This window comes from Epinephelus fuscoguttatus, linkage group LG21, assembly GCF_011397635.1.
Source record: "Epinephelus fuscoguttatus linkage group LG21, E.fuscoguttatus.final_Chr_v1".
Classification (NCBI taxonomy): Eukaryota; Metazoa; Chordata; class Actinopteri; order Perciformes; family Serranidae; genus Epinephelus; species Epinephelus fuscoguttatus.
In genome coordinates, this window is record NC_064772.1 from 8972315 (window position 1) to 8985616 (window position 13302).

General features: G+C 39.3%; 1 protein-coding gene across 3 annotated transcripts in view; it reads right to left on the bottom strand.

The window, feature by feature from the left end:
- The window catches only part of LOC125881506 (cadherin-20-like), a 712657-nt gene that overhangs the window by 197617 nt on the left and 501738 nt on the right, over positions 1 to 13302 (bottom strand). For 2 of the 3 annotated variants that reach the window (XM_049564601.1, XM_049564600.1), the window contains exon 2: positions 944 to 1053. The gene's annotated coding sequence lies outside the window, so the exon portion shown is untranslated. Of the gene's footprint in view, positions 1 to 943; positions 1054 to 7334; positions 7555 to 13302 lie in introns of all 3 variants that reach the window. The other variant, XM_049564598.1, reaches the window with a different exon arrangement.

The window sequence follows — 13302 nt, forward strand, 5'->3', positions numbered from 1 at the left end:
GCCTCAATGCATCAGGATCCCGCACCAAGGGCCATTGTCCAAGTGTCTGTGTTTGATGAGTTGGGAGTGAGTGGAGTTGGGTATTTATTTTTTCAGAAGCTCAGAAAAATCAACCTCATTATGAAAAAAATGACACAGCATATTTGCCTCTGTATTTGTGTTTTGTGCAAAAATACTTATGAAATGAATTCAAAATTACTGAGGTGCAAATGAATGCACTCAAAAAATGCCTCTTGTGTAAAGGCCTTAAATCACAAAAATGCCCCGATACGTTCTTTCATAACACATTTTTTAAACTTTTTTTTTTATACTGTATTTTTGAATGACTGAGATCTCGTGTTGTGTGATCCTCTCTCTTTACCTGTGGCAGCCATCGTTGACCTATCACGTACTGTGAGCAGCTTAGTTCACATTCCATACTGCCCTTTGCAGGCAAGATTTGAGAACTCCTGTTGTTTAATCCCAAGTTCAGTCTGCAGCTCAGAGTTTTTCCTGCTGCTCAGGAGAGGGAGGCACGTTGCTCATAAACCGGCCTGAAAGATTTTAGTTTCTACTGCCTTCAATGGAAGGTTTTACTGTCATATGATCAAGAAGCTCATGTTAGAACTGGACGTTTTAACTGATAAAACCAAGCCAGGGTCCAGTTTGTTGAAGACAGTCAGGAGATAAAACTGTGTTTAAAGATTCTGATCTTCTGCCTCCATCTATTCACTGCAGTTGTTCCCTTTAAGATTATTTCTAACACTTTAAGGAGTTAAATCATGACAGTCGACATTACAAGAGTGCGTGGGAGAAATAATAATAATAAAACCTGTCTGAAAACAGAGGGCAAACAGAAAGATATTGCACTGTGCTATGAGAAAGAGAGTATTATTTTATAATCCAGTTCATCCGGGTCTCAGTGCAGAGCTGAGTTCATCTCAGGTTTACAAAGTTCACTCACCTCTCATAACTCTCTCTGCAGAGTTTATACTTCTTGCTGCCCAAGTCACTGCATCCATCACTCCATCCACATTTGGCTTTTTCAGCCATTTCTTAGTCTTCTATCATTTACTGTAAATTGCAGCACAGGGGAACAACATTGTTTACTGATGAATGGCCATTTCCATCGAGGTACAAATGCAAGTCTGTCACCAGAAAACAGTGATGGTTAATTCAGCTGAACCTCGAACTACGTAAAAAACAAACCTTTAATGCCGATGTTTTCTTACAGGAAAGGTTAGGAAAAGATAGCAATTATGGCAATTTAATTATGCTAAAGACATAGTTAGGGTTAGGCAACTAAAACACTAGGAAATGTTAAGGAAAGATCATGGTTACAGTAAAAAGGAGAAATAATTGCATGCCTGTGACAGAATGCATTATGCACCCATTCACTACCCAGCCTCTACACCGCTACTGATTCACTGTACAAAAGGAACACTATAGCACAGTATTACATTGAGCACTGGCATTATCCAATATGAATGTAATATGTACGATACTCGGCAGACAAATGGAAGAGTTTGTTTATTCCATCTTGTGAGGGGCTCTTTGAATTGGTGGAATACTATCACAATGAAATATAAATATACATAAAATGCAAGTCTCCTTCAAAACAATTTAAGGCACACTGTAGGATTTGTGCAAAATTAAAATGCCTGAATGATGAACATGTTCCAACCAATATGAGTCTAAATCAAGGTAGAGTGTATGTTCTTGCATTTGGAGAGTTGCATATCATGTCTTATCATATACTAACTTCTTTTGTTTGCTTGGTTTGTTGGTCCAAAGTTGGTGGACCAGTTAACAAATCTCTTTCCTTCTGAGTTTTTTTTGGTCATGTTTTTGTTTATGTAGATAAATTTGAAATGTATAAATGAGTAAAACCTAGTTTTAGTTCTTTGAATACCAGTGTTTGTGGTTTTAGTTCTTGAATATAGGTTTTTAGGCTCATGGTAAACCAATAATAAATACACTTTATCTGGGGTTTCAAAGAATACTGATTTGGTAGGTAAATCCAATGCCGACTTCATCCATCCATCCATTTTTTTAATATTCAGTTCTGGGTCATGGTGGCAGTAGGCTAAGTATTCAGCCCAGACTTTGAGTCTCCCTAAGCTCTCCCTTCCAAATCAGATAGGATATATAATATCCCCAGCTTCTGGGTAGGACTACTGTAAGATGTGTGACCCTGGGTGCTGCATTGCTGGGGGCAATAGCTCTAGCTAGGGTCTCCTACAGCAAACTGGTCACACAGTGACCAAACTTGGAGTGATTTATTAAACGCATCTCTAAATTGGCATTTTATGAATGGAGCAACCTTGCCTGGATTGAGGAAACTACAAAATCTTGGTAGCTGGGTATACAGCCAATTTTACAACCCAATCACCAGAATAAATGTTATACATTTCTGCAAGCTACGGATATGTAACATTTGTACACTAATATGTCACAAATATGTTAAAGCTTAATGATTCTGCTACGGGACTGTGGTTAATGTGTGATTATGTTTAGGCACAAAAAACACTTTGTTATGGTTAGGGAAATATCATGTTTTCATGCTGGAAGCCGGCGTCTTGCTACAAAGCACACATTTTCGGTGGCACACTCATGGCTGGAGATTAAATTGATGTCTCACTAAAAACAACTGGCTTTAGTGGTACAATACCGTCGATGTCTTGCTAAAAAAATACATGGTTTGGTGGCACTATCACAGCTAGAAATGTTGCCAACCAGTTTTGGTAGCACAATCACAGACACACTCTGTCCACACAGGATCTGTTAAATTTGGAACTCTGGCAGGGTTGGAAATTAACATCAGCCACTTGCCAAATGTTGGTAAAATACTCAAGTGGCTGCTAGCTTTTCTTATGTCACTAGCTAAAAAAATGTTGGTAATCTGCTAAGTGGCTGGAAGATTTTGAGATCCAATAGCCACAGTAACATGTGGATAAAAAAGTTGATAATCAACCCTTAACTCCAATCACGTCATGTAAACAAACATCACACCTGGCGGCTGTGGTCTCAGAGTCCACTGAAAAGGTGGATGAGTATATACTTCTTTATTATTCATACTCATAACAATTATATCGGGGGTAATTTATAGATATTGTTGTAGCTTCCATACTGCATTATACCACCATCTCTACTTTGTAAAATAAGTTAGCTTGCTAGCAAGCTCTGCTGAGCAACCCACACAATACCAATCAGACACTTAAAAATCTGTGGCAATCTCCCTCCAGCCAGCTGCCATATTACATAGGTTATTTTAGTAAAATAAGAAGGTATCATGTGGGAAGTACCTCATTTAAACTTCATGAATCAGCCGTTCCTCGTCCACTCCAGCACTTTCACCGCAAGTGACAGAATAAAAATAGAAACGGGGTGTCCGACAAAATGGTCAGCGTTGCTCACCACCAGTTAGGGCAGTCCAAAGGAAAACAGTGCAATCAAACTGATTTAGTTGCTGACGCTAGCTCACATCCCATCCAGTTAGGACACATCGTCACTAAAAAAACAACTGGCTTTGGTGGCACAATAACGGCAGAAAAAGGTGCTAATGTCTCACTTTAGCATCCATGGTTTCAGGTGGCACAGTCACAGCTGTAAATGATGCTGACATATTTTTAAAAAACACCCAGTTTTGGCAGCACAATTACAACTGGAAATGCTGTCGATATCTTTACAAACGTTGATATGATACATATATAACATACAAATGTAATGTATCTGTGGTTTGCAGAAAGGTACAATGCCAATATTTCCTTCTGGCGACTGGGCTGGGGTTAAGCCTGATGAAACAAATTGGGTCTGCTGCCATGTGAGGTCTGGTGCAATATCAGTAAGACGTGGGCCTTGGGGAGCTAACCCCCATCTGTGACACTGGATTCAGATTTTATAATTAAATGCATTTAGCCCCAACCCTGGGCATAGAGTCTTTGCATTTGTCTTTATGTCTGCTCCCAGCTTCAGTAAACACAGATATTCAAACATAAAGAGCGCAATCAGGGCAAAACTTAATGTGAAATGTAAATGACATGCTTTAATTTCTCATATATTCTGTTTCCTGGGCAAAAACTTCCTCAGCTCAGAGCTTTATCTGTGTATATTTCTTACCCTGCCACCTCATCAGACTCCAGCAAATGTATTATATTTTCTATTAGTCAACTGGTGGAGCCTTTTTTCATCCAGTCGGCCAAATAAAAGTAGAACAGAAACAAATCAATGCAGGACTCCGCAGTGAAACTCTGTTAGGATTGGCCGGGCGTTACCTCTCATCAGTATTCCATAATCATTCAGTGAGTCTAGAACCAAGCATGGGCTTTTTTAATTGTCCCTCTGCAGGCAAGAGAGTTTAAAAAGAAGAAAAACACCACATTCACTGAGCTGTCAAGAAGAGCAGAGAGTAAATACAGCCAGCCATCACTCCAGCTCCTTACACACCCCATTATTTATTGGCCTTGCAGATGCCCTTGCCTGGGATTGCTTCTTTTGCAGCCCTCTCTCGCCTACTCCATCACACATTGAGTAAAGTCATGATCCAGCTGGGGTTTTTACTGGAGCTGTTGGCCTCAAAACATGCTAACCCAGGGCGTAGTATTTCAAGCTGACATGTCGCCCCCGGTGCCGTAATCAGGGGCTCCGTAGTGCCAGGCAGCTGGTGCCAAAGCTGGTCCTTCATCTCGACACACTCAGCATTTGAATACGTGCTTTAAGCAAACATCTACCCAGCACAATTTTGAAATTCAAATGCAGGAAAACACCTGGTCTTTGGCAGTTGTCAATTATAATTCAGCCAGAGGCTCATTAGTAAAATTACTTCTCTTAACAGAGATGAAAGGACATTTTCATAATAAAACCATCACGTTTCAAACACAGGAGCTCATTGAGCACGGTGAGCACATCCCGACTAGGACGAGCTCAGACTGGAGATGTTTCAGTGCAAATTAAAAAAAAAAGAAAGAAATTTGCACATATAAACAGAATCAGATTTAGTTCAAAGGGATAGTTCAAGAACATCAGAACCTTTTGGAAAAAATATTGCATGACTAACTCAAAGAAACTGCAAATAGAAAAACTCAATCAGCTCATCTTTTCACTATAAATTCAAAATGTCTTTATTCACTAAAGGGGAAATGCAGATGCTCAAGGTAACTTGCTATTATAAGCAGTAAACTCTGTAAATATCCCCCAAAAAATAATTACTAAAGGTTGGCCTATCAGTTGGTGATTGCATTTCTTCAAGTTTTAAAGGTCTGCCGGACTATAAATTCTTCTTCTTATTTTATTATCTTTCTGCTTTTTAATACAGAGAGCACTTCTTCAAGATATTAAAAGTGTAATTTTTTGGTTAATTTTTTTTAAAAGAAAGTCTTCTATTTCTAAGACTAATAACAGCCTTTAATAACAGCTGTCATGTGCCTTATGATGACCGCAGAGCTCTTAGGGCTTATTTATGCTCAGCGTTAGATACGTACACGCAGTCGGAGAGAGCCATCTGTCCGTCTGCATTCATTTTGTCCGTATTTGTGCACATTTTCTGAAAGCTTACGGATACCAACGGTATGGAGCAGTACCACTGGAGATCATGGGGGCAGTGTAGTGTGGTTCAAGCAAGATGTGATCATAGGAGATGATGGAGAAATTTAAGTAATGACGAATTAATTGGTTATATAGTGAAAAGAATTCTCTGACGGCCTGTCGTGATGTTTTTAATAGTCTCACAGACCACAGCCATGTACAACGCTGCCTCCATTAAAAGGTACATGATAATGACCTCCTGCGTTTGTTGTGTGGCACAGTAGTGCAGTGGTTGGCATTGTCTCTTCACAGCATGAGGGTTCCTGGTTCGAACCCAGGGTAGTGGGGGTTCTAACCCTAGGACCCTGGGGTGGGGGAGCCCTTCTGTGCGGAGTTTGCATGTTCTCCCCATGTCAGCCTGGGTTTTTGCCAGGTGCTCAGGCTTCCTCCCACAGTCCAAAGACATGCAGATTGGGGATAGGTTAATTGGTGACTCTTAGGGATGTATCAGCACCTATCACGTTATTTTTACAAAATCGGAATCGGTAATGAAAGATCGGAGGAATCAAAACAACAAAAATGGCCAGGTTTTTCATCTATGTTGTTCACTGTTGCCTCTGCTTTCCAATGTATTAAGTGTGGCGATCCTGTATATTTTATAAATATATATTTTTTTATAAGTCAGTGGTTAACAGCTGATGGCTTGCTCACCTCCAGATACACCCTCCAGTGCTATTAGCCAGTGGGATGGCTCGATCAGCTGAGCTCAGGTACCAACCTCAGAGATTCTGCCACGGATATCAAGAGATCCTACTGAGCCTCCGCGCTCGAAACAACGCCGGAGCATTACGGCATTCACACACAGTCCTGTGAGTTCACAAAAGCCAGGGGCTACTTTTGTTTCATTATTCCTTATTTGGAACCTTCGAGCTGGGTTGATTTATTGTTTTGAAACTGAACTGAATCAGGGCAAGTGGAGTAGCAGTGGATTTTCTTTACTTCCTCGTTTACGAGAAAACATGGGGTGGAGTTTTCTTTTGTTTAGCGAACTGCGTGGATTGAACTGAATTGAACTGTGATATGTTATTTGGAAATCCCAGAGTGGAGTTCTTTGTTTGAACTGACTGAACGGAACATTTCTTTTCTTTGGTGAAAAAAATATGTACTTTCTTGAAACTGATTACGGTTGTATTTGTATTTTTGAAAACTGAGTATAATTCTTTTGTTCTACAGAAACCAGGTAACAACAATTTAATTTTGGGACCTGTTTTATGGGTTTTATGGTTTCTTTGTGGGGTTTGACTGCGTAAAAGAAAAATATTTGTTTCATGTGTCAAACCACTACAAAAGATATAAGCCTATTTTGTTTGTTGAAGACAAGAAGAAGATATTGAATTTGTTTACATTTTGTACTGCTGAACCACCGATAAGCTATCTTGATACTATTTAAATAAAACCTTATGGGACAACTGGGAAGCTTTCTTTTTTTTTTTTCTTTCTTAATGCTTTGCACACACACATATATATATATATATATATATATACATATATATATATATTATATATACATATATACAGTACAGGCCAAAAGTTTGGACACACCTTCTCATTCAATGCGTTTTCTTTATTTTCATGACTATTTACATTGTAGATTCTCACTGAAGGCATCAAAACTATGAATGAACACATGTGGAGTTATGTACTTAACAAAAAAGGTGAAATAACTGAAAACATGTTTTATATTCTAGTTTCTTCAAAATAGCCACCCTTTGCTCTGATTACTGCTTTGCACACTCTTGGCATTCTCTCCATGAGCTTCAAGAGGTAGTCACCTGAAATGGTTTTCCAACAGTCTTGAAGGAGTTCCCAGAGGTGTTTAGCACTTGTTGGCCCCTTTGCCTTCACTCTGCGGTCCAGCTCACCCCAAACCATCTCGATTGGGTTCAGGTCCGGTGACTGTGGAGGCCAGGTCATCTGCCGCAGCACTCCATCACTCTCCTTCTTGGTCAAATAGCCCTTACACAGCCTGGAGGTGTGTTTGGGGTCATTGTCCTGTTGAAAAATAAATGATCGTCCAATTAAACGCAAACCGGATGGGATGGCATGTCGCTGCAGGATGCTGTGGTAGCCATGCTGGTTCAGTGTAGCTATAAATTGTATTCGGGCTCGGGTCGGATTCAGTCAGCTTTCAGTGAAAATGTAGTGTAAAAATAAATAAAATCCTATTGTCTGTCCTGTTTATTGCTTGGGCACTGTTATTTACGTGACAACACCTGAACATAACACACACAGACACACATTGGCTGTTTGTTTCTACCTCTCTCCTCTCTGGAAGTCTCGGACCTCCAGCCGCCCGCCTCCGCCTTGATTAAACGCTGAAAATAAAATAAAAGAGGGAGACAGGTTTTTCCTATTTTATCTTATTTTGTTTTATTTCTCCCTCTCCTCTTGCTAGAAGTGTCAGACCTTCCGCCATCCGCTCCCGCCGCCTGCTCCCGTCTCAAACACGGAGGTCTCCCTCTCCGCAGCTGAGCACCCACGGCGCACACCCGGCCTGTTAAATAGCCTGTAACCACTGTGTGACACAAACTCAGTGCTTTGGTCATTAAATAATGTCGGGCTCAGTTCAGGTTCGGACAGAAATATGCGGCTCGTGCTGCACTCTAACACACACACGGAAAACCGGACATTATCATCAGTTTATAAAACCACCCCGGACGGCCCGGACATGTGGACATGTCCGGGCAAAAGAGGACATTTGGTCAGCCTAGGTCAGGGTCACTGACAGGAGTATTCACCTAACATAGCCTACATATCTTTAATTATATAATTATTTATATATCTCTATGTATATTTTTACATAAACCCCCAATATTTTATTTGGCTTTAAAACAATCCTCTTCCTTCATTTAATTTGACAATGTTTATTGTATTGTATTTTATGTATTAATTCTCTACAGGAACTTGTATGTTCTTTAATGTGTTTTCAATTTATTTAAAGAAAAAAAAAAAAAACCTTTTGGTGAACCCTGCAGCAAAGTGAACCCTCTTCCTCAGAGAGGATCTTTGCCTCCCACTTTGTTACCCCTGCAAGGCCGTGGTATAATTCCTGCCCTGCAATTAGACAAAAAAAATCCCAGTTGGTGCTGCTTGCCCGATCCGGCATGTCTGCACAGGGTCTGCTGGCCCGCCGGCTATTTTTACTTGCCCTGGTCATTCGTGCAACCGTTAATGTCGGACCCTGAATTCTCTCAACTTTTCTTCTTCGTTTTCTACTTCTATTTCAGTGTGCACATCTCCCTGCGGTCTCAAGCCCTTTTATGGGGATTTGCAAGGGGTTCACCTGTGCTATTAACTTGCACACACTTTCACTTGATGGGGACAATGAGATTCATTATGATGAGAACACAGGTGCAAACAATTATGGGGTTCAAGAACACACCATGAATCTGTCGTAAAAAAAAATTTAAGGACCTTGCTTAAAAGCAAATTTTAGAAAAAAAACTTAGGAAGATACTGGTGACTGAGACCCATTATTTATTAAACGTCAGATTCCATTGTGAACCAGTCACATTCCTGACCTGACGTGCATGCATAAAATAACAATTACTAAGACATCACATGCAGCACGCTGCGGAGGCTGGTGTGGATCCAAAATTTCAGGATGTCAAGAGGCTACTTTTAACTACATCTGTCAGTGCCTCTGTTTTTATTCACTGACCTAGAGTGACACAAAAGTCGCATTTATTATGATAGAATTGTTCATACTGAGGTCTCACTGCAAAAAAATTCAGCTCTGATTTAGGTCCACATGTGAAAGTGGCCCAAATCAGAATTGTAAAGGTTGGATTCCACGTGGAAAAAAAAAAAAAAAAAAGACCTGAGTTACATTTGAGCAAAAAAAAAATCAGATTTGGGCCACTGCCTGCACTCAGTGTTCCATTAAAGGCCTGGATCTTTGTGTTATAACAATGTGTTCACTGTTGAGGTGTCAGGTCCCTTTTGGTGTCTTAATTAGTGGTTTACAAAAGGCAGATGCATTAGAAAGGTCAACCAATTCAGGCTGCACACATTTTGGTCCGAATGTGTGGTTTTCATATTCATAGGAGGGAAAAAGTAGACAACAGCTTTTGTGTTTGAGTGTGATCCCATTTTATAAAGGCAGCATTAAAGCAATTTAATAAATATGAATCTCCTGATAAATCCAATTATCATGTCAAAAGCATCTACAACTCTCATCTAAAACTCTACAAGTTTTCTGTTGAGCTAAATGAATACCTGAATGTTTTATGGAATACCTTTTGCTAATGAAACAATATGACATAAGGGACTCGGACTGAGAGTTTAAGTAATCTAGATATTTGGGTTGTGTCTTGATGGTAACCCCTGATTCATGATACCATGTGCTGGGTTCCAAGTAATCATTTTAATCAAATCCAAATCATCTTTCCCTAACCCTAATCAAGTGCTTTTTGTACCTAACCCTAACCAGACCTTAACCAAGGCATGTTTTGCAAATCTAGGGTTACCATTGAGCCACGACTGGATATTTGCATAAAGTTTAAACCAGAGGAGAGTTTTACTGGTTATAGAGGAATAGTTTGACATTGTATTCTTGCTAAGAGTTAGATGAGCAGGTTAATACCACTCTTGAGTGGGCACTAAGTATGAAGCTACAACCATGAGACACTTAGCTTAGCTTAGCATAAAGACTGGAAACACTTCTTCCAAAATCCAAAGTGTAAAAATTGACTGATTGCTAGCTCTAGCTAAATATGCAGCCGTGCAGACATGAGAGTATTAACTTGCTGCAAGAAAGCTAATAGGGAAGGCTCTCTTCTCTCTTTTAACTTTTCTTTAAAGTATTATTAAACACACATCCATTTAAATGGAATTAATTATGTTTGAGGTAGGTTAACATGGCAAAACTCTAGTAATGCACATGTTGAATTATGATTTAGCCTCACAAGATTTTCATGTCGCTATCCTGATGGCCAGATTACCTCAAAAGTAAAACTCGTGCCTGACCCTACATGACCCTACATAGTTTCTGTCTAAGCCTGACCAAAATGCAAATGACAGCAGCAGTTTTAGGCCTGAACCAAAAAAACAAAACAAAAAAAACCTTAATATTAAAATATTTAATAAAAGCTAAAGTCTTTTCAGTGCAGTAACAGGCATTTGTGTGACAATCTCTGACATGCCTTCTGTACCAAATGTACAGCCCAGACATATGTCATATACTGTATAACATTTCTGCTCATCAATAAGAGTCAGGAATCAGAATGGTTGTGCCCAATCGTGTTCAGACAGATCAAAGCTCTAGTCTGCATCTACTTTGTGCAAATTCAGTCAAACAATAAAGACCTGTGTGTAGAGCACACATCAAAACAGTAACCGAGTGGTCTCATTTTAAGTAAATGACTGTCTTAAGTTTCTGCAGAAAATGCACACAACCATTAAACATAACTGGTCTCCTTCAAAATCTGCATATGCCCGCAGCCCGTGCTGATCACATCCTCTGACCTCAACGAACATGGGAAATAAAGTAGGAAGGAGGGGAAAGGGTTGTTTTTGACACTGTTTCCAAAAAATAAATAAAAGTAGGCATAATGTAAAGGTTGACTCCATGGAATGGGCTTGGGATCCTGCATTTGTTGCTCTGTTTTATGCTGTAGCAACAACATAAACAAATGTCACATACATGATGACGCAAATGTTCTCAGGTACAAAACAACATTACTTATTTGAAAGCCAAGTGGCGGGGGAGTGGAGAGGAGCCACAGTCTACTCTAACACAGTACAAATAAAAACACCTTAAGACTGATGCCAGCAAAGCATGCAGTTCCCTTTCAGTAGGTACAGTACACTCAGTACAACACATGTATATGGGGACTGCCTTGGTCTCGTGAGGATGAAATCCCTATACTCATGTGTTGTACCTCGTTTCCCTCCCTTAGGGAACATTGGTTATATTCATAACCTCCAGTTATTATGGTTGACTGTTATGGATCAGGACTTGTATGAAGTTTGGTAACATCTGCAATAAAATAATTTCTCTTGTCACAAGTTTGATTTTTCACAATGTGCAGTAATATAGGAACTATAATAAATCTCAGTCATGCTGCTGTTTGCTCTCCCACACTACCTTATTGCCTTTGAGAGTCACACTTGTGTTATTTGGAAGTCCAAATTTCAAAGAATCCATCATATTCTCACATTAACACTGGACTAAGTTTAGGAAGCTTTACCAAACTACTTTCTAATAAGAATTGGAGCCCTGGGCAATTCTACGTGACATTTCCTACACGTGTTTCCAACACAGAATGTTGTTACTTTGATAATTATCCATAACTCTTTCCTGCCCTTTCCAATAGTCAATTATAGGGAATGGATAGACATATGAAGCTGAAGTCAGAGAGAAACACCTGCTATGTTTGACATTTCATGTAGTACTAATGCTAGTTTCAATGTTTGTGTGTATAAAGAGTAAAAATGCAATCAAACACTGCTCAAAGCAATCAAGCACTGCATTAAACTGATGTTCAACAGTGTCAACAGCGTGGTTTCCATTAAACTTTACACCTTTTCTGTCACATGCTTTTAATGCTCTGAAGTCACTATAATTGATTTTAAGCCTAATGTTAAAGTTCACATGATGCTGATGTCACTAACGTGAACATCTGAAGAGTATCTTTACACATTTGGTAGGCCTATATTTTTGTTGCCAGTGTCAGTGCATTATGTTTTTGTGGGATCAACACAGTCTAAATTAAAGACACCTGAGTTAGTGGTCACATGGAATGTAAGGGTGTTTATATCCCAAGCATGCATCCATTTAGTTATTTGCAAGTTAAGGACAACATTATTAAACAGGGAAAACTTGGTTAAGGTTCCGCAGTGATTGTCATTAGCCAAATTAGCAGCTTTGCTTTTGTCAGTCAGTTGATCCACTACTTTGGGCCAAGTATTTCTTAACAATTATCTGCCATGAAACTTAGTGCAAACATTTATGTTCCCTTCAGGGTTGAATTGTAGTAATTTTGTTGATCATTTTGCACCATCAAAAAGTTAATTTGCAGTGCATTCTTAATTGTCGATTTTTTTCAATTTGCTTTCAGTACTCACTGCAGCTGCCCTTACAAAGTACATACTGTTGCATGTAGTACGCATACATGGGATATACTACTTTGTCGTAACATGGCATCTTGAACTCTGACACTCTATTATATCTGCCACAGTCCATCGACTTTTGACAACCTAGAAATGAAAATGACACATTTATCTTTCTCCAATGTTACATCCAGTTATAACTGCAAACAATGTGGATTCTAACATGCAGTATTATATATATATATATATATATATATATATATATATATATATATTTATGATAGTAAAATGCATCTCTCTGTTACTCATATTTCCATAGTTATGTCCTGTTTGTTATCTCTTAATGATCATTTTTGCGGCCTCTGTCAGCTGTCAGTGAGCTGCCATCTGTTTGCGGCTCAGTAGGTGTGACATATCTTCCACTGTGTAGAGGCCAGAAAAGCATGCTGGCTTGCTGACTGCAAAAATATTATTATTATTATTATTATTATTATTATTACCATTACTTTATTTTTACCTGGGGGTTTTCAGTTGCCTGTGACTGGTACTTTTCCAAGGCTCTGCCTGAAAGATGAAGAGTCACTCGTGTAGCAACATTTCATCCACCACATATCCAACCATGAGCCGCATTACTTCTTTGCAGCTGCAGCTGTCCATGACTAAAATTCAGTTTTTGTTGCATAGCCA